This window comes from Pteropus medius, unplaced genomic scaffold, assembly GCF_902729225.1.
Source record: "Pteropus medius unplaced genomic scaffold, Ma_sr-lr_union100, whole genome shotgun sequence".
Taxonomy (NCBI): Eukaryota; Metazoa; Chordata; class Mammalia; order Chiroptera; family Pteropodidae; genus Pteropus; species Pteropus medius.
In genome coordinates this window covers 1764277-1784580 of record NW_024354504.1, presented here as the reverse complement: position 1 = coordinate 1784580, position 20304 = coordinate 1764277, and the positions used below count along the sequence as shown (strand labels likewise).

The 20304-nt window shown below is 52.1% G+C and overlaps 1 pseudogene; it reads right to left on the bottom strand.

Annotated features, from left to right (window-relative positions):
- Positions 1-15645: 15645 nt before the first annotated feature.
- On the bottom strand, positions 15646-15764 carry LOC120596551 (uncharacterized; annotated as a pseudogene).
- Positions 15765-20304: the final 4540 nt, after the last annotated feature.

Here is a 20304-nt window from a genome sequence, read left to right as displayed (position 1 = left end):
TTCGGCCCCGGCGCATCGCTCCGCGGTGACACCGCCGTGTGCGCTCTGGGTTCGGACTCAGCTCGTCACCCGGGTCCTAGTCTTCAGTGACGTCTCTGACGGGTGGGACTGGCTTAGCAGCGCTGGTGTCTGGCTGGCGGCTTAGACAGAACTAGACACGACGCAGAGGGCAGGCAGGGCCGCTCCACACAGCGAGCCCCTCACGCTCTTCGCCCTGTAACTTCAAACACAGTCAACAAACTACAGTAAGTGAAGACGAGGTGTGCTTTGCCTGCGCCCTGCCGACCAAGTCCGCATAGCGTCAATGACAGCTTCCACAACGTGGCTTTGAACTGTGCAGGTCTACACACACAGGGATTTGTTTTCAGTTGACCCAACCCACCTTGTTCAAGGCTCGGCCGGAGTTTGGGGACCCACATACGCGGACGACCGACAGCTTACAGGTGGGTTTTCGACTGTGCGGGTGCTCGGTCCCCCTCTCCCCCACGTTATAATGTTCTTCTCGTGAAATTCCAAATCCCCTCTGCCCTGCCCCAGCAAACCTCTCCCAGTGCAATTCCCTCCGTGTTACCACTTCTCCAGCTCTAGCTGCTGTTGACTGCTCTCCAGTGCCATCAGATCAACGGGTGTGTGTTTTAATATTTTTTCTAGGGTTTAAAATAATCTCTTTGAGACTTTGTCTCCTACAGATTATTCCGTCATCATCAAAAGCAGAACCACTGCATGTTTAAAAACTAACTGCTATTTCTTTTTAATTATGAGAAGTTATTAGGTTAAATTTTCTTTTAGATTAGTGTTTCTTGTGAAAAAGACCTTTCTCCAAATCAAGACTAAAGTATGGAAGAATTTTAGAAGCACCACTTGCCGCAGACCTGAAGTAATGTAACGACTATTTTTCTGGTCATTGGATTCAGTGGAATTTAAATAGTTATTGAATATTCGTTCTGTTCTATTTGTTGGGTGCCATGCCAGCTGAGGATACAGAGATGAATAAGATTTAGCCACGTCTTCAAACACTGCAGATCGCAGAGCACGTACAACCACACCTAGAACTAACTCTAATGCATATCACAACGTGAGTTATGCAGTGGATACTTGCGAGGTAGAGAGAGTAATTTTCACCAGAATAATAAAACCAGCTTTTACAAAGTGGGTGACAAACAAACTGGGCCTCACGGGCAGTGTAGGATTGGAACATTCAGGAAAAAATTCAGGTCGAAGGTAGATCATGAATGGGTGTAAATATCCAGATCGATTCACGATAATAAGGAGAGTCAAACACACTGAAATAGAGAGATGCATCGGATAAAGCTAGAATCAAATCTATGCCTTCTATTCTCAGTTGAACTTGAAGGAGTTACAATAGCTTTCTAAGTCAGCGTGTCTCATTTTGGTATCTCATAATAATACCTATGTCTCGACATCGCTGTGAAGATTAAGTGAAGCATATATACGTTAAGTAGCCTGTAAGTCTCTGAGCCAGATATCAGCCCGTGATCTCCACGGCCACAGTCACAAATATACACACACGCACACGCCGAACAGATATCTGCACGTTACTACAGCGAAAGCAATAGCAAGTGTCACTATGTGTATGGTCGTTATTTCAGACATGACACAAATCCAACCCCCGCCTCAACCCCCACGTCTGGGTCCACAGCCCTTGAAACAGAGGGTATGTCTGGTGATGTGTGGTTTTCATAGTCACACCCTAAAACGAGTTTCTTAAACAAATGCATTATTCGCACGCTGACTCATCCGCTGATGCCCAGAAGAAATAACATAAATCGCCCTTGAGAAAACATTTGGAGACAAGAAAGGCCCGATCTTGACGGCAGCTTCGTAAATCACCGCGCTCTCATTCGAAGCTTCACACACATAGCTCTGGGCGGGCTGTCGTCACAGAGGACCATGCTCGGGCCTGGGAACCAGCACCGCATCTCATCGCCTTGGCGAGGCTGTGCTGAAAGCTCTCCGGCAGACGGCTCTCCTCTGGGGGCTCATCGTGTCTTGCTGGTAGAGCATCCGCTTGCTTTCAATAGTTCCTTTCCTCAGGAACCCGAGGATACCTTGTGATTTGTAATGATAACCGGATAATGCAGGCGCGGCGTACTCAGCCATTACCAGTAGTAATTGGTGTACCTTTCATCTCCCGTCAAGCAGACTGGTTGGGATCAGGACCAAAAGGCGGCTCTCATCGCTCTCATTTCCTGACTCAGACAAAAGGCGAGAAAGGTGCCTGTCTGTGCTGATAGGTGCCTGATCAAAGCCGCTGCGAGCTGTCGGAGACCAGCCAGCATCCGCGGCCGCCTGCTTCACAGTGTGGCTCTGCCTGTGACCCTCTGACGCCGCGCTGCGTTTCTATTTATGTAAAAAAATAATAACCAGGGTCGTAATAGATCAGAAGAAAGTGCCATTTTCTGTTTTGAAGCCGGTCGTGCAGTCTGATAAAGCTAGGAAATGTGGGCTAATTCTGTCCAGGGAGTGTGTGTGTGTGTGTGTGTGTGACTCATTCGATAAAATAGAAAGTTCAATCTTATACCTTTGAATTTTCATCAGACAACTCTGGCAGTGAGCAGGGCTCGGAATGCTGGTGGAAACAAATGATTGCTCTTGGAGGTTAAAAAAAAACTTAAGTAAAATTGGAAAGTGTTCGCATCTGTACTTTGTCTTTCAGAAAAATCTACGAGTTACGGGCTTACGAAAGGGGGACTGGTCCTGGATTTAAAAGACTTCCGGGCACACCTCAGGCCTGTCACTGGCAGGCCATGTGAGTTCACTCGTTACCGGTCACACCTGAGGTCCGGCGTGCCGCCTGGCACGTGGGACACGCATTCAACCCGATGCGCCTGGGCCACCGTGAACCTGGGCGCAAACCCCTGCAACGGAGGAAGGTTTTGGCCAGACAGCAGGTGGACAAGAATTTATGTCACTTAACCCTTCTCTTCGCGGGTTCCAAATTTCTAGGATGCATATAATAGTGTGCGGCTGAATGAAAGTTTGAAAAACATTCATCTCGGTGCCTAACACATGGTAAGAGCCCAATAAACGTTTAACGTTTTCGTTGCTGTTTTTGTTAATCACCCGTTAAGGGTTTATGAACGCGTTCCCTGTCCCTCAGAGCTGCCGCCGTACACTCGACAAGGCTGCGGCCGCTCCGTGAGCCTCTGCAACGAAGCGTGTTAAATGGGCAAATGAGGAACGAATGCGAGGGAGCGAAGCTAAGTCACTTGGAGAACCAGAATCGTGCGGGGTCGGCCCAGGGAAGCCGTGGCATGTCCTGGCTACTGTGGCTCCTAGTGGTTCATCTGTGATCAGCCTTCATGCTCAGACATGCACGTGTGCACGCACACGCACACATGCTCACACGCCAAACACACACGCACGTTCACACACACAGATGATCACGCACATGCGTGCGCACACACATATACGCTCACACGCACACACACACACGCGCACACACCCCACAGTCTGCACCGGAGACGCCCCTTCCCCCAGAGTCACGTCCAGCAGCGGGACGTGGGACCAGGGCTGCGGGCACCGCCTGTGGCAGAGGACACCCAGCCCTCCCTTCCAGAGGGGCAAGGGGACTTGGGCTCGGACCCCCATGCCTCTGCCAGCACCTGGGAGGGCTTTCCCACGCACGACACCACCATCCGCCACCTCCGCGGCGTGGCCCCAGAGGAGGCACTGAACGCCAGGTGCGGACCGTGGAGGAGCCCTGCACGGTGGCCGGAACACCACGCGCGGAGGACCTCGCTGTTCTCTGAATTCCCGAGATCAGAGCTCCTGCTTCCCGCTCGGCCCCATACCGCACCCGGCCCACGCAGGCGTCACAGGATGTCGGACTCTCGCCCAAAGGGAGGCTGTCCCCACATCGATCATTTATCAAATGCACATGACGCTTGGCTCAGGGGCCCCTGCCCCGCACAGTGCCTGGAACGCAGTACACGACAGATGCTTCTGCAAAGCCACCTCCACTTCCTTAACGTTCTTGGGGTGGGGGGATCCTGCAACTTTTAAACGTGTTTTATCGTGACTCCTGGGCTTTCTCCTTATCACTGTCGGATCCCAAGTGCACCCACGCGCCTGCCGAGGACCGGGCGCTCAGTCAGCGTCTGCAGCGGGACTCGTACCACAGCGGGAAGCTGGCCGTGCTGCGGCTCAGGTCAGCTCTGCTCCTTGCCGTTCCAGACGGGACAAGGCTCCCAGGCTCAATTCGGACAGGCTGCTAAACGCTCCGCGAGCTGCTCCGGGACCTCTGTCACCGGGCGTACCCCAGTGGTCCTCGGGTGTGTGCTCTAGCAAGCCCGCCAAGGCTTGTCACCAGCATCGGGCGCTGTGGGCTTCCGGAATCTCTGAATCGGGCAGGAGTTTAGGTCAATCCGCTCTCGTTTGCTCTCACAGCCGTTCCAGGGGACCCAGGACCAGGACCCGGCCGAACTCTCTCCTTTGTCCGCAGTGGGGTCAGACAAGGCTCAGTTGTAGCTCTCTTCAAACTTACTTCTGATACGATAATGAGGAAAAAAGGAACCTTTTAGGATGGACAACGTGCTGTCTTGTGGTCTGAATTTCTACAGGGAGCAGTGACGTATTGGATGTGTGTGTATGTGTGTATGAGTGTGCATGTGAATATGTGTGTGTGCGCATGTGTGTATGTGTGCATATGTGTGTAGTGCATGTGCAATGTGCATGTATGTGAATATGCGTGCATGTGTAGCATGTGCATGTGCATGTGTGTATATGTGTCGTGTGAACATGTGTGTGCATGTATGTGTGTGCATGTGCGTGTGTGTGCACACGTGTGTGTGCATGTGTGTGCATGTGCATGTGTGTGCGCACACGTGTGTGTGTGTGTGTTTTGTTCAGGCCTGTGCCGGGCAGGCTTCCTGGGTCTTCAGCCCCCTGGACGGCCCTGCACATGTGGACTTGCCAGCCACCTATACACATCCTGCCAGCCCTGCTTCTCCGGGGAGCCCCGACTAACACCTGCGCTGTGTCCTGAGATGCTGCAGGGCGGCCTTCCCTCACAGCACCCGCCATCCGCCTGTGGCAGGGCTGCGTCTCCCCCGAGGTTGGGGGCGGGTGGGAGGTCTCTCGGGTTGCCCGAGCTCCTGGATGCTAAGGTCGGTGTTGAAGCTGCCTGAAGCCAGACTCTCCGCCGCCTGGGAAGAGACCGTGGTAAGAAAGAATGAGCGGCACAGCCAGGGGGCGGAGTTAGGAGAGAGAAGGAGGCGGCTCGCTCCAGTTCACGGTTCCGACAGGGCCGTGCCGCCCTCCGATGCTGCCCCCTTACGAGAGACAAGCACTCTCCGTTTTTGCTTGTTTGTTTTGGTTGGGAGTCTGGTACTTGTAAATGACAATAAATAATGTTAAGAGTATTTAAAAGGAAGTTAGGGAAGAAGGCAGGAGGACTTCACGGTTAAGGTCAACACAAAGTGACCCACGTTCGCGGCTCTTGAGGACCAGCTTGAAGAACTTCGTCAACGGTCTGGGCGCCAGGGGCAGGTGCAGATGGGCATGCAGAGGTGACGTCACCCCGCTTCCCCTTGAAGCCACCTAGAAAGGTATGTGGAGCGGGAAGCCTGAACGAAGAGAGCCACTGATTTATTCTGAAAAGACCATTTAAATCTAAACGAGTCAGTGATCGATGTGAAAGAATAAAATAACGAAAGGAAGCTGGTGCCAGGGTCGTGACGGCACACAGTAGGGCATCAGAGGGAGGCGGCGGGGGCCGGGCAGGGGCGCAGGCGAGCCAGCCAGGCAGGCGCGGAGGGCGCGTGTGGGCATGGACGCCGGCCTTCAGTGTGGACAGGCCGGACTTAGAAGGCCAGTCACAAAGCCATGTGGGGAGGTCCCAAAAACTGATGGAAACACAGCACTTCGGAAATGAGATACAAATTTTGATGTCATTACGAGTGAAAAATAAATGAAGTCGCACGTGTAGAAAACTCCCGACTCTCGTGTCTAATAAATAAATGAAGAGTGGGAGGCCCGCGGCGGCACGGGGAGACCCCGAAAAGTCCAGACGCCAGCTCCACCGCACGGAACCCCTCAGGTCCAGCCCGCACTCCGTGAGCGCGCGACAAATAATTCTCCAGATAGAAACAGCTCCAGATGACACTCAGATGGGAACTGCCAGGGACCCCCATGTACCCGATGACGGCCGCACAGTGGACCTCTTCCTCTGTGCCAGGCGGAACACTCTGTCCCAACCACATACCTCAGGGCAACCTGCAGGGGAAGGGGACACTGTCACGTGACCGATCACTCGCCGGCATTACAGAAGACCCCACGCCGGCAGCCCACCCCGCCCCGCTCCAGGGCCCCTCGGTCCTGTAAAGCCATGCCGTCTTCATGCTTCCAATATCAAGACACCTGCTGAACAGAGACGCAAGTGGACGCTCGCTTAGCTCGCCAGCAGTAACGAATCGAAGAGAGTCACACGCTAATCGTCTGGCGATGAAAATGAGCACCACAGAAAGCGCCCCCAGAGTTCCAGCCAGACTGGGCTGTTGAAAACCATCCACATAAAGAAGCGCCCCACATCAGCAGGAGCAGGTGAACGGACATAGCGAGATGCACGCCTGATAAAACACAAAGGGAATATTGATCAGAAAACATATATTCTTAGGCAGGTAGAAAAGACACAGGTTCCTTTGACCCCGAAGTTTGCGGGGGGTCTGAGTGGGCAAAGAGGACATTGAAAGTTCCGGCCGCAGACCCAACACGGGGGCCAGCGATGCCCCAGGCCACAAAGCCAAGGCGACACAGAGCGTTGTGTTGCTTTCTCGTGAAAAGAATGTTTACAGTTATTTTCTACCGAAGAACGGAGGGCAACTTAAGCAGTCTATTGAGAAGAATTTCCCCAGGAAAATTCTAAGACGATGGGCGGGAAGATAGCTGTTTTTGAGAGAAGTTCTACCAAGGTGAAGGAACGGCTGGAACTTGACATTTTTAAAAGCTTGCGGCAAGTTGAACTAAACGATTCTCAACGAGTCTGTTGACCCCAGGAGCCCTTTCTCCCCCTCGTCTGGACCGTCTGACTTAGTGGCTTCAGTTTCCTGTTCCCCGTAAAGACACGGGGCACACAGATGCCCCGCGCATCTTGCTCTTCAAGCGCGGTTACAGCGTCTGCGGAGAAAATGGCCCAGCCTCCAGCTTCTTCGCTGGGAAACAAAGCTAAGGCCGGTGAAACCGTCGCCGTCTTCGAGGTAACGATGACCTACGCGTGACCTGATAAAACTCAGTCTCTCTGTGCTAAGCGCTGCTCATTTCACAAGAAAAGTCTCACTCGGCTTTGGAAGGCACTTGATTGACTTCGGCCTCCTGAAACCTGCCCGCCAGCCCTCGCTGCCACCAAACCAAACATCGAGAAGAAAGAGGAAGGCGTTGGCCTGTCTTTGTCATTTCGACCAGCAGAGAAAGTTGAAAAGTGGATTCCGTCAATCCAGAATCACACTTTTACGTCATGACGAAAACCTAGAGTGTCGAAACGTCTTTTTTCAAATAGTCACTTTAACTCTCCGACATCGGTGATGGGGAGACGGCTGTTATTATACAGCGGAGATTATTCTGCACTGCGAGCCAGACAGGCTGGGACCCAAACCCGGATCCGCCTTCTGTTTTTCTTGCTGCGGGATCGTCGTCTGCAGACTTAAACCCGCTGAGCCAGTTTTTCGTCTATTAAATAGAGCTAATGACATTTTCAATATGGACTCGGTAGAGTCGATAGTCCGTAAAAGGTTGCTAACATACAGAGGAAATGAAATTCAGCATTCTTAAAGTGGTTACATAATGACTGTGGCTCCAAAATGAATCGCAAGGTATGTATGATGCAGAGGTATCTTTGAAGGCATCTCACAATGAATGCTAATGTATTCGGCAGACAGGCAAATTGTTATGCAAAGAAGCGTGAGCGGGCTCGGGGCTCGAGGTAGTTTGCCTTTCAATAGTGATCGTCATGGCTGCCCCTGGAGGCGGCTGGGAGCACGGGGCAGGAGGCCGGGCTGGGACGCGTTCTGGTGGCGCCTCCTTTGGTCGCTGGACCTGGCCTCGAGCAGTGGCCGGGGGACAGGAGAGCTGGACGCAGGAGTATCTGCCTCCGGCCCAGGCTCTGCCCTCGAACACCTGCGTGGCTGCGGGCCAGTCCCCGACCCCTCCTGGGCTGACGCGGATTCAGGTGTCTGTGGGACTGAAGAGGAGGACTTTGGACTGAACCGAGATGTAGCTGGCTTTCCCGGGAAATTCCTGACCAGACAGGCAGACCGCTGAGAGGAGACCCAACACGCAAGGAGGCACGGCCGGGCGCGCCATGAACTCGGGACATCGTTTTCCCCCCAGAAGTCTGCGGTTCTCCGACACCAACCCAGGTGTGTTTCCATATTTCCGCAGTGAGGATATCAAGGGTAGAAGAGGCTGAAATCGCATCAAGACCTGGGAGACCAGTGGCGACCCCCGTGGGCCTCCGATGCCCCCGCACACGGCGCCCTCCTCCCCGGGGGCCACGCGGTGATGCGGGATGCTGGCGGCTTCATAAGTGGTCCAGTCGGCGGGATGATGTGCGGAGTGACCGGTGGCCCAGCCATGCCTGTCATAGTCACTCGATAAACTCTTACTTGGGGGATCTTTCCTTCGTTCTAGACGCTGTCCTCGGCACGGGGGACGCAGCAGTGACCAAACAAAGGCGTCGTCACCCGGCGGAAGTCTGCGATAGCCTGGGGAACACGGAGACTTTTCCCCTGAGAGCGACGGGCACCTTTTTACTGCTACGCGAGGTTTTGAAAACGGGAATTTCAGAAGTTCTTGAGGTTCACTGTTATCAGCCCTTGTACTCTGCCCCCGCCGTCTCGTCGAGTTCCTGAATTCAAGGGGTAACGGCGTGTAACTGAGACCCCCTCCTCCGGGGATGAACCTGCACGTAGAGCTTGTAGGACGCCAGGCGCATTCCCGAAGGCCCGGCTTCGAAGGCCCTCATCGCGACTGCCGACGACATGGACAGCGTCGCACCCTGGTCCCCTCACCCAGGGCCCCAGCCACGCTATGTCCAACCCTCGCGGACGGCCCGCTCCGTAAACGTCGCCGCAGCGGGCCAGCACGGAGGTCAGGCGTGGCGCGGTCAGTAACCCCCGCGCAGCACAGGCCCGGCGTCCGCAGCTCCGAGGGTCTCTCGTCCAAGCCGTGCCCCTCCCGCCGAACGGGGCAGCACCGCGTCCCCCCGCTCTGGCGGCTGCGGGCGGACCCTTCAGACCTCCGCACGCTCCTCCCGGCCGCCGGCTGCTGGAGGAGGCCAGCGGGACGGGCCCCTCGTCTCGGCTTCTGGCCATGTCGGAGGGGAGGGAGGAGGGGGAAGAAGAATGGACCCTAGCATTTCCTCCCCTCCTCTTCCTTGGTGGGGTCCCTGGGGCCGGCTCACTCCTCCCCAAGTGCCCAGCTCTGCCAGGTGCTGCCCCCAGGCTCTAATTCTGGGCGCTGGGAGCCTCTCCCGCCCCTCCCCCCTCAAGGTCTGGGAGAGGCAAAGAGTTATCGCCCCGGGGAGTCACAGCGTCCATCGCCCCGGGGAGTCACAGCGTCCATCGCCCCGGGGAGTCACAGCGTCCATCGCCCCGGGGAGTCACAGCGTCCCGTCTGCCTCCTGCACCTTGATCACACTTTTATAATCATTTAATTCACCCACTCGCACTGTGCCACGTTTCTGCTGAGATACGAGTCTCGTGGATGAGGGTCCAGAGCGTGCAGAGTTAATGTCAGATTAAATTTCCCTGAAACTCTCTTAGACGCCCTAAAAGTCTACTACTTCACACGTGCCCCAAACCCAGAGCCAGCCGTTTCGTCCAGGAACTCACTGTTCCCCTGACCTGCCTGCGCGTCCGACCCTACCACAGTCTCTGTAACCGCTCTCTCCTGTCCTCATATACACACGTGCGTATATGCACACCTCCAAAGCACACACGTGCACACACGTGCACAAACACGCACGGAGCTGTTTTGCTTACGAAATAGCTCTCGCATTCAACTCCTTCATTTTCTCTAGAGAGAAGAGCAGTCAGTTCAATGCTTCGGGTAATTATTTCAGAATTAATCATTTTGTCTGATATAATTCTAATATCACCTTGAGAAGTGGTTTTTGTTTTGTTGTTTTGTTTTATAGAGTAGCTCATAAAAGGAAATATAAATTACACTAGGGGGGAAAAAGTACCAAGTTATCTCATTTGCCAAATTTCTACAGATAAAATTTCTTTAACCAGGAAGGTCCGACCTGCATTATCCAGATAAGTACCTTAGCTCTTGAGCGCTTTATCATGTTGACTTGCAGGTCACAGAAATCGGTCCTCTGTTTGGCATGTAGGACAGTTCTGGGAGGGAGGTATCGTCTTGGGCCCTGAGGTCACTAGCGGTCAGAGGGTGCGCGTGAGTTGCGGGGAGGGCGCAGGCAGGGGCTTGAGGGCAGGCGTGCGGATGCGGGCATGGCACGGGGCTCCGTGGCATCAGTGCCCAGGACTGCCGAGTTTCTAATGAAAGAATCTCGCTCATTTGTCTCAATCTGTTGTCGTGACGTCAGTGTGGCTGCGATGAACAAACACATCAGGTGAAAATCGTCTTTCCTTCCATTCTATTTACTCTTCCAGAAAACCGGAGGAAATGTGCTATTTAACGAGGCCGAAGCGGGCTGACGGCAGGCAAACGACGGCCTTTGGAAGGGAGGAGACCGTCTAGAGCTGTGGGTTTGTTTTCACTGAGGCCATCCGAGACGCAGAGAGACCCTGACCTTGGCCCGAAACCCTGCGGTAAACAGAGGATGGCTTAAATGGGAGAAGGAAATACCTCCTTCAGCTCCAGGTAGGGGCCTGGGGCGTCGATAAGGATGGAGAGTTAACCTCTGCACACTTAATCACGGAGTCTCAGCCCAGCGAGGATCCCATCTAAAACACCGATGTCTTCGAACCTTTTCCCCACTGCCACCTGGGAAGAAATGGTAAACATGCATCGCTTGAGAAGACTGAAATTTATTTAATTAACCTTCAGAAAGACTGTTATGACCCCCCACACACACGTAATCATTAAGAATAGTAGGAAAGGTTCTGACTTGAAGCCAAAGCTTCCAGACTAGCTACGCTACCTGAGCAACTTGGTTTTGGTGGGGTTTGTGTTTGTAAACTCATAGGCACCTACATAAATAAAGTCTATGAGGAGAAATTATTTTCTTCGATTGCGTTTCTTCTTCCTTTCACAGGTTTGCTAAGCATGGCTCTTTTCTTTCCGACACCTGTGATCCAGCCAGGTGGAGATGGAGGCGGCCTCTGAATCCAGGCACCGCAAAGGCGGAATGGGATGCGAAGAATCCGATGCGGCGACCAAGCGACGACGACGTCGCGGGCGTCCGTTACGGGCGTCAGCGCGTTCGCGCGTGTTCCCGGGGACGATGTCCCCCACACCACGGTCCCCTCCGCGGGAAGCCCCCAGACCTCCATGGCATCTAGATCTCCCGCACTGCCTTATCACCGTCAAAAACACAGTGTGCCTATGAGCGGTGCGCTTGGCTTTCCCTTCCTTTGAGGCGCATCCAGTGTCGTCTACCTGATACCCTTCCCCTCGCCGGACAGCGGACGGTCCCAGCGGCCACCGAACGCTCGTGAAGCGCGACGTGCTGGGACGTCTGAGGCCCCTCCACGAGCCACCAGGGCGTTTTCCTTCTGACCCAGAGTCGACCCCGGATCCTCTCGAAGGCCCGATGCTCCCTCTCGAAGCCGGAATCTAAGTCCTCCGAGGGCGGGTGGTCACCACCTGTCAGCTTGATCGCGGGCACTGACGTTAGGCACTGTTGCTTCGGCAGGCGTCCCAAACACACGAGACGGCGTCCACTCCCAGCGCACAGATTCCTGGGAATTTGAGAAGAATGGTTCGCGATAAACTAACAGGATTATCTTCTCTTGAGAGATTGGAGACGGCATTTGTTGGGCAATAAGCATCACTGAGCCCAAACGAAACGAAGAACGTCTGGTTCCAGGGACCACGAGATGACGTTCTGCCCCAACTCCTCTCAGATTAGCCCGTGCCGTGCAGAGAAACTAGATTCGCGGTGATGTTGCTGAAGAAAGGGTCTCGTGAGTACATGTCCATGGCATGCAGATTCCCCAGAAGCACCAGCAGGAGTGAGGGGTTCAGCTGGATCAAGCGGGCTCGGCTTCCTTTTCCTCCAGACCTTACAGTGTGGGATAAAGTGCACATGCACCAGGAGCCGCTTACGGGTCTGCGGGCGAGACACGTTTTTCATGACGTCCAGGGTTTTGTTTTGTCTTATTGTTTATGTGTTGCTTGCCTTGGAGAAAAGTTGTGTGTCAAAATAGATTTTTGTTTGTTGTTTTACTTAACAAATTTAGCCGTTTTCATTGTACTTATAGATTAGGTTTTAAGAGAAATGACAGGCAATGGTGTTGACAAATAAAAAATCCGTCCATTAATTCTTAATTACTTTGCTTCTTTATTTCATTATCTAACCAACAGTCACCGAGCGCATACTCCCCGGGCTCAGGGCTCTGGCAGTGAACTGAGTCCCTTGTCCCAATTTCAATGACAGGCGGCCTAAACCGAAACAAGCACCAAATTCAACTGCATCACACATTTTGTAAATTCGAGTTTCCTTTCACGAGTCACATGATGTCACTGCCGCTGAGTTTCTCCCCGGCTCCCAAGCCCCCGTTTCGTCCCCTCGCCCGCCCCGGGCCTCACCGCGGGCACGCCCAGACGTGCGCCCGCATCTAACGGTGAACGGTGACCGCCCAGTCGTCCGGGCGCTGAAGGCATCTGTCTCCCGTGCGATGCTGGTCGGAGCGGAGGGAACGCATCCTACCAGTCCCAGTGCGAGCCTGGGCGCGGAGGGGAGTCTGCCACTGGGAGCTGCAGTTATCCACGGCAGAACTTCGGTCGCCACCTTGGGGACGCCCTGCAATCGAGTCACAGTGGCGAGCGTGGTCTCTCTGCCACGACGCAGTTTGGGTGACTTTGACCCTAGGAGTCTGTGCACAGGAATGAAGATTAGTTTAAGCATTATTAACACACCCTATTTTTAGTTGGCGTCTCATCCAGAAGGAAGAGCCCCATTCAGGGCGTCTTTCCCTCTGTCACAAAAATGAGATGACTCAGGGAATTCGGTTCATAGTGATTTTTTGCGTTTATTGAACACCTACGCTTCTTAACCGAGGAGATCAAGAATTAGGTTGAGCATCTCTTCAAATGCAGGTCTTCTAAGACCGGGGCTTAAGGAAGCTGCCCTGTTTCTTGCGCCTCTCGGTCACTCGCGCCTGCCTCAGTCCCGTCTGACAGTTAAACGGGCAGCGGGGGGCTCAGCGCGGGCCCCTCATCCTTCTCCACCCACGTGTGGGGCAGACGCAGGCGGCTCGAGACCCGGCCAAGGGCGCCGGGGCGGGGTCCCAGCCACGGCCACGATCTCCCCACCAGCACTAGCACTCAGAGACGGAGGCAACCGGCCTGCCTGCAGCGCCGACGAGGTCACCCGCGGAGCTGCTGGAAGCAGTCCATGTGCCCAAGACGCACCTGGCACCGGGGGCGGGGGGGGTGGGTCCTGGTGAACGGAAGTCACTGGACGCGGCCTTCGCACTCCCGCATCCTCCTCCCACAGGCCCGCGGGACATCACAGCGTGCCCTGCCCAGAGCTTCGGGCTTCCTGGGCCGCAGCCCGCCTGGTGCCTCGCTCAGCCCCCTTTCTGGCTGCCCTCTCCAAGGGTGACCTCTCCGTGTGGTCTCTGAGGACTCGACCCACCCTCAATGGCCAGATCCGGTTTCCCTGTGTTTACGTCTTCTGAGTCCCAGGGGGAAAGCACGGCTTACTTATCCGCGCCCTCGGGCCCTCCGCCCACCACTGAGCATGATGACGCGAAGCCAGCACCTGAGCGGCGTCCGTTTCATCTTCGTTCCGTCAGGAAAGAGCTTGCGGACTCATCTTAACTCCCGAAGCAGCCGGGAAATTGCGTGACCTCCACGTGCAGCCGACGCTTCCCACGAAGAGCCAGATGTAAACACTCAGGCTCCGTGGTCCACGTGGTGTCTGTTCCCAGCAAACGGCCCCGCTGCCAGAACCCCAACGTGGCCCCGGATAATGTGCGAATGAACAAGCATGGCTGTGTTCCAATAAAACTTTACTTATAAAGGCAGCAACAGCAACCACCACGTGCTACACGCCAGACTCGGCCTCTGGGCTTCAGTCTGATGACCCCTTTGCAAGAGGGGACTTAGAAAAGAAAATGTATGGTCTAAATATAATTATTAGAGAACATGCAAGCGTCTCTGGTGAAATGCGTCCAGCCTTCCTGACACAAGGTCGCGGTTCACGGGCGAAGCAGAGCTGGATGGGAAGACGGGTGTGTGGAACCTCGTGGGGATGAGCCCCCCTCACCTCTCCCGGGGGGCAGGGAAAGGCTGGAGGAGCGCCGCATGTCTCACCTGCCATCTGGGTTTTTTTCAGTGACGAGCAGTGCAGACCGTGGACGAAGCGTTTAACCTTCCCGAAGCTTGTTTCCTTTCTCTGTGAAATGGGGGCATCGACGAGCACTTGGAGTCTGCAGCGAGGATTTCTGGATCGTGGGTGTGACGTGCTGACACGCACTGTGCCATTTCCCTGGCGGCTTTTGCCCACAGAGGGACGGGGCTGACAGGCTCTGCCGCAAACGAAGACTTTTCAAGATCAAACATGAGCACGATTCGTAGGCAGCCAAACTTCCCAGGTAAAATTCAATGCAAATCACGTATAAATATTTATTCTTTCCTTTCTTTTTTCTTTTGAAAGCTGACTTTTACAAAGTAAGATGACAAAGGATGGAACACAGTTAAGGGACCAAAGACAAGTTTGGCTCTTTCGAGAATACCGTCGGCAGCCAGCTGTGCTGACAGGCTCATGAAAAATCTAGGCATTTAGGTAATTATTTTTTCCTCCAGGCAAGTTCTTCCAGGCTCAACAGACACCATCTGCTTTTGACCACAAAACAGCAGACCCAATCACTCAACACAAACGCCAGGCACCTGAGACAGAGTCACGTCTACTAGCCGAAGCCACCGAGGATGTCATAATCGGATCATCCCCAAATTCAGAATGTGTCTAACACATGCCGTGCGTTCTGAAGGTGCTGAGTTGCAGAGGTGAACGAAGCACATTTTTCCCTGGACCAGCTACGGCTTAGCAGCCCAGATCAACGATAAAGCCGGCAGGGACAAGGGAGCTTTAGAAACGTGAAGAGAAAGGACTAGAAACCTTTCTCGCTTTCTTCTCCAGGAGAAGAGCATCGAGTTATAAACAGTCAGATTCAAGACTCATTCTGGCTTTTCCTAGCTGTAATATTCTAGACTAAGGTGTGTATTTTTACATACTTCATCTGAAAATAACGGTATTATGGTTTTGCTTACTTAAATTTCTTAAGTCTTTGATCGTGAATAAGAAATATATAAAATTTAAACGAAGAAAATAATATGTATCTAAAGGACTGTAGCAAAGACCAAATATTTAATACTTACAGAACGCAATTTAAAAACACGAAGTATGGACAATTAAGATTTTCTTTTTTTTCTTTTTTGGCGAGGCAACCCTTGGTCGACCTTGTCAGCTTACAATCCCTTATTTTTTATTATTTACGCCTATAGCACCCGATCTTCCTAGGTGGTCTCCCATCCAAGTACTAACCAGGCCCGACCCTGCTTAGCTTCCGTGATCAGATGAGATCGGGCTTGTTCAGGGTACCATGGCTGTAGACAATTAAGATTTTTATTATATATGCCAGCATTTAGATTTATCAAGTTTATACCTACCCCGAAATACATTTTATTTATGTGGACATGTGCCAATTGGTTCTATCATATTAACTAAAATAACAGTATTTCATGGAAATTTTGAAACTTAAAAGTTTGTGTAGATCTATCTCTGTTCTGATTTTTGAATGTGTCGAAGGAATTTCCAGGGTATAACCAGTTTGCTGCATCTCAGTCAACTCCAACTATACCAGTGTTTTTTGTTTTCTTTTGACTTAGTAAAAATAAATGTTAATACAAAATATCTGAAAAGAAACGTTTCTTTTTATGTGCAAAATAACTTAATCCCAGCATTTTTCTCACTGAGTAGAGGTCTTCTCGACGCCGTAGTGTTAAAATCTACTGAAACATGAATATACAACTGTCTGCAGCCTGATTTACATTTCTCAGTCAAATCGTGTTTTCTACTTTGATTATATTTTATGCGCAAAGTTTATTCCGCAGCCACGCTCGGAGAGCAATGTGACCCCATTTATCTCATGTTCAGGCTAAGGAATCTGCTGCATACCAATGGCGTCTCCTTGGGAGGGGTCGCTGCTCTTCAGCATCTCCGTCTCATTCCGTCAGGCATCGTGGTTGTCTTTGTGCCCCGAGCATGACGCTGGGTCTTGGCCTCACGCCGGATCTAGGGAACAGTAACATGGGGCTGCAGGGTTCCCCCGGGGGGCTGCCCTGGGGCTCAGAGAGCTGACGTCAGAGCAGGGCTTCGAGGGACAGTCGGCCCTCACTCTTTTAATCACAGTTAGTCGTACACTCAGTCTCACCACAGTGAAAGGCCTGCGAGCTCCTTGCAAAATGTTTTTCTACCGATGAAAGCATTCAGCTAGGAACGGCCCCACAAACAACAGAAGAAGAGGGGTTACACGTGGGAGAAAAGCCGAGTTAGGGGGACGAACCCAAGGCCATCACATCGTGTATGATGATTGTGCCGGCGACCCCCGGTCTGCAAAGGGCTCGCGGCCCCTTGCCTTCCTAAGCTGTTTCTGCTTCAAAAGGAAACCCCCGTCGGTGGGTTCGCAGGCTACTTTGGGAGATGTGTGGCAGCTGAGCTACAAACCGGATCACCTGTTTGACCCAGGTAGCATGAGCATGTCACTTAGTTTCCACATCCTAAACCAGCGAAAATAGAAAACATTCATTGTTCAGCAAGCATCTCGCACTGGGAGAGACGTCTCTGGGAATGACGAGGCCCGATTTTCCACGTTGTTTTCTTTGTGCACTAGAGCCCACACCGAATTCCATCTTTCCCTCGCTGTCCTCACCCCCCTCCCCCAAAATGCGGGAAATGAGTAAGTTCAGCTGGAGCTGGCCGCGTGCTTCTCCGTGGCCCACGGCACTGCCCTCCGCGGCAACAGCAGCACCTACACGGTCCCCTGAACGAGCTTTTCCTTGCTTTATCTCGCAGATTTGTACGAGAAAATTGATGCTGTTTTTTCTCAGAAGGGGGCTTGCGTCCCTTTCGAAGGACTTCGGAGAGAAGCGAGGCACCAGGCCAGAAGGTGCCGCGTCCCAGGCCCCAGAGTCGCATCTGTGGTGACTCGTCCTGGGCACATGTGAGGCTCACTCTTCTGCTGCTTCTCACAACTCAGGGAACGACTGACAAACGGTGGCACTTTGTCCTCTCTGCTTTCATTTCAAATCGCAAGTTAATTCGAGCCTAAGATCTCTCCCCAGTAACGGGGGAAAAAATTTTAAATCATCTCAGTCGTGTCCACGACTTGGAAAGTTCCATGAAGTCAGCCGCAGGCTCCCGCGTGTATTGATAAGAGCGTCTGAACGGGGCCCACGGAAAGCCCTTTTAGACACTACTCTACGACGGTTTCAGACGGAAGAAAAAAACACGCTCTTCTGAGGGCACAGGTGTATTCGTACGCCCCAGAAAATTGAAATTCAATTCAGAAAGCAATATTGGAAACAATTTGAGCCTGGATCCAATCTGGCCAGGGCTGAAATAGCACAAGAAATGACTGGAAAGATGATTCTGCCACATTTTCCGGTTCATTCTATGTGACCGGGGCCATCAGTACGAAGGAATGGGAAAACAGGCATTAAATCTCTGCTTACGGCGTTTCAGCAAGAGCAGAGGCAGCACCCGACTCCCAGCGACCCCGTTTATAAACAAACTGTCCCGCGTATGAGCTGTAACACCTATGACAACTATGACAATAAAGAGGATGGGTAAAGGGACCAAAAGTAAAACAAAATAAACGAACTGTTACACATGAGGTTAAAGAACTTAAAAAGAAGCAAAATTAAAAATGGGCTTTACTTATAAAAATGTAATGACCAAAAAAAAAAAAAAAAAAAAAAAACCCACAAAGTGTAATTACTTTCAGATAAACGGGAATCCCTGACCCAAACAGAACGTGTGCCTTAGACAATTTTTTATCCTGCCACAGTCTGTCTTCTGATTATATAAGAATATAGTGCTTTAGGTGATAAGTTCATTCCTAAAAAGTTGTTGTCCTCATTGTTTTGAGTATCGATTTTTCTCAAAACAGAATTGTGTTATGCATGCGTTAGACGAGAATTAAATAAAAGAAAGCTTTTGTATAAAAGGAACACTCCCTCTGCCATATAAATCATCAGTCTGTGCATTCGTGCTTAATCCACATTTCCACAAAGTCATTAACGGGTCTGTGACGGGGGGCTCATGTTTCTGGAAGTCGGTCGCCTAGATTCAGTTGAGGACGCTGGAGCGTCCCTCACTGTGTGTGGCTCCTGTGAGCCGCAGGGTCCCTGGGACCAGAGAGAGCAAGGGACAGCCTCAGCAGCCACTGCTAGGAGTCAGAGTTCTGCCTTTTGTGTCTCCTGCTCATGCGTGACCTTATAACGGGGTCCCGGTAGCCCCGGCCACCTGGTCTACCTTCCAGGAGTGCTGCTCCGAAGACAGCCCTCCTCTGCCGAGACCGTGACACAGGGCTGCGCGTCTCCTGTAGGCTTTCGAGTTACCTCTGATCATCTTTGTCAGACTGGACAGAATTAAACACCAGCTGGTCCTCTCTAAAACACACCTCCCAGAGGACTCTGCACCTGCTCCCGGATCGTTTCTATGGAGGGGATCTTACTTCATCCGCGGGAGACTGGCTTCTGGGCACTGTGGATTGAAACCTCCCTCCCTGCTCTGGAAAGATACGGGCATCGTCTGGGAACGGGCTCCCGGCTCCCAGGATTCATTTTGACCCACATTAAGCTCCACGATTTCACTGCAACTCGCTTTTCTGATGATAGGTTTTCCTGACGCCTTCCTTGTCTGCTACCGACCCCATCACACCTTCTGCTTTCGAAAGAGCGACTGACCCGCACATCCGTCGTGCAGCATCTCTCCTTCATTGCCGGCCTCCGGCTCCTGGTTGGTTGAGCTCTCACCACGGGTGTCGGTTTTATGGTTCCTGAGTCAACGCTGTGCCCCATCCAGCCCGGCCCAGGGGCTGTGTCCCCAGAGCCCCACGTCAAGAACCCTGCGATGAGCCGAGCTGGGGTAGAGCAAGGCTTCGGGTATTTATAAAGTTCTCCATGTGATTCTAACGTTCCACAGTGACTGTGATCCACAGCCCGGATCCAGAGCTCCCTGTTACCGTTCTCACGAAATGCACTGTAGCCGTGTGGGCAGAAACAAAAGCCCAGTCACTTATGCAAGGTGCCCTCGGGTCGGCCGCGTGGAATGATACTGTCTGCTACACACTCCTGTGTCCTGTTTAATTATTACCTTCTAAGTAAACATCCCCAGCATTTTCTTAGCTATTTTTTCTAATCACTTAAATTGGCGACAACAAAAACGTGACACGTGATGTGAAGTATGTACTAATCATCTCTGCAGAGAGAGACTATTTCATGCTCAACCTACCAGCTTTCTAGGTGCCAGCTGGGGCTGGGGTGCGACTCATGAATTAATGTCAAAAAGAGTTTATTACGCTAGCTTTTGCTGAGGCAATCTAACTCTGTTAATTTTCATTATGATTACAGGCAACAGAAGTCTCTAGTTGTTAATATTGAAAGTAAGTATAATCTTTAAAATAGAATTGGTAGGGGCTTTTTTTGGTAGTTTTAAATTAATATTTTCTTTTTTTATTATTTTCTTTTATTATATTTCTTTATTTATTATTATTATGGTGGTCTCCCATCCAAGTACTAACCAGTCCCGACCCTGCTTAGCTTCCGAGATCAGACATCGGGCTTGTTCAGGGTGGCATGGCCACAGACCATGGACTGTGGCTCCACTGGGGCGCGAACCCAGGACCTTCTGCGTGTGAAGCAGACGTGCTGACTGCTACACTGTGGAACCACATCTTTAAATTAATGTTCTCTTAATCCTTCTGTGCTACGCCAGTGGTGGGCAATTTATATAACATTCGTTTTCTCTCTTTTACCTCCTAGTTCAAAGATTCAGGATGCATCCATGACACCCTACATTTTCGGCCTTAATAATTTGACGGACCTGTGATAGGAACCAAGTTTACCCTAATCAGGATGTAAAAGTTATGT